The sequence below is a fragment of the Tachypleus tridentatus genome, unplaced genomic scaffold (assembly GCF_004210375.1).
Source record: "Tachypleus tridentatus isolate NWPU-2018 unplaced genomic scaffold, ASM421037v1 Hic_cluster_2, whole genome shotgun sequence".
Classification (NCBI taxonomy): domain Eukaryota; kingdom Metazoa; phylum Arthropoda; class Merostomata; order Xiphosura; family Limulidae; genus Tachypleus; species Tachypleus tridentatus.
In genome coordinates, this window is record NW_027467782.1 from 66,313,479 (window position 1) to 66,314,957 (window position 1,479).

At 49.1% G+C, this 1,479-nt stretch overlaps 1 non-coding gene across 1 annotated transcript in view; it reads left to right on the plus strand.

Annotated features, from left to right (window-relative positions):
• The first annotated feature begins 467 nt into the window (after window positions 1-467).
• The window catches only part of LOC143243474 (small subunit ribosomal RNA), a 1,807-nt gene continuing 795 nt past the window's right edge, over window positions 468-1,479 (plus strand). Inside the window, exon 1 of the ribosomal RNA XR_013024600.1 lies at window positions 468-1,479. This exon is cut by the window's right edge and continues 795 nt beyond it. This is a non-coding gene — a ribosomal RNA (small subunit ribosomal RNA).

Here is a 1,479-nt window from a genome sequence, read left to right on the forward strand (position 1 = left end):
CTTCCCTTTCACGGGGCACGTCAATAACGGTGACTGTTTCCCTTTCCCTCTCGGTCCGAGCGGGGATAAAAGCAGTACGTGCGTTCGACCGCACGCGTACGAGTTAATCCGAGCGATTAACGATTGTCTTTTGTTACGAAAGACGTTCTGTTCCCACTGCTGATGCGACGAGTTTCGGGTAACCATGCCGAGACATCGGAATATGCATCATTTTCGATATAGCTTAGTGTGGGTTGAGCTGTCCTCCGAAGGTCGGTTCTTCCTGATACGCCCTAGTTTGTTTCGTTTTATCGGAACTGTTGTTTTGGAGAACTCGTACTCTAGAGTGTGTAAGAGGTCTGTCTCGTGATTGGTGACACGAAGTAGACAGAGAACGGCAGGCGTGTATCTAGCCACGCGTCTGCCGATTCGAGAGTGGTGTTTCTACTCGCCGTTGGAGCGGGTGGCTTGCACCGAACGAGAAAAGATACCTGGTTGATCCTGCCAGTAGTCATATGCTTGTCTCAAAGATTAAGCCATGCATGTCTAAGTACATGCCGAAATAAGGTGAAACCGCGAATGGCTCATTATCCAGCCGTTGTTCCTTAGATCGTACTTTCCTACTTGGATAACTGTGGTAATTCTAGAGCTAATACATGCAACAAAGCTCCGACCTCACGGGACGAGCGCATTTATTAGACCAAGACCAATCGGACCTCGGTCCGCAAATGATGGTGACTCTGGATAACTTTTGGCTGATCGCACGGTCTAGCACCGGCGACGCATCTTTCAAGTGTCTGCCTTATCAACTGTCGATGGTAGGTTATGCGCCTACCATGGTCGTAACGGGTAACGGGGAATCAGGGTTCGATTCCGGAGAGGGAGCCTGAGAAACGGCTACCACATCCAAGGAAGGCAGCAGGCGCGCAAATTACCCACTCCCAGAACGGGGAGGTAGTGACGAAAAATAACGATACGGGACTCTATCGAGGCCCCGTAATTGGAATGAGTACACTCTAAATCCTTTAACGAGGATCTATTGGAGGGCAAGTCTGGTGCCAGCAGCCGCGGTAATTCCAGCTCCAATAGCGTATATTAAAGTTGTTGCGGTTAAAAAGCTCGTAGTTGGATCTCAGTTCTAGACAGGGGGTCCGCTTTGGCGGTTACTTCCTGGCCTAAACATCCTGCCGGTTTTCCCTCGGTGCCCTTGATTGAGTGTCTTGGGTGGCCGGCAAGTTTACTTTGAAAAAATTAGAGTGCTCAAAGCAGGCGAAACGCCTGAATAATGGTGCATGGAATAATGGAATAGGACCTCGGTTCTATTTTGTTGGTTTTCGGAACACGAGGTAATGATTAAGAGGGACAGACGGGGGCATTCGTATTGCGACGCTAGAGGTGAAATTCTTGGACCGTCGCAAGACGAACTACTGCGAAAGCATTTGCCAAGAATGTTTTCATTAATCAAGAACGAAAGTTAGAGGTTCGAAGGCGATCAGATAC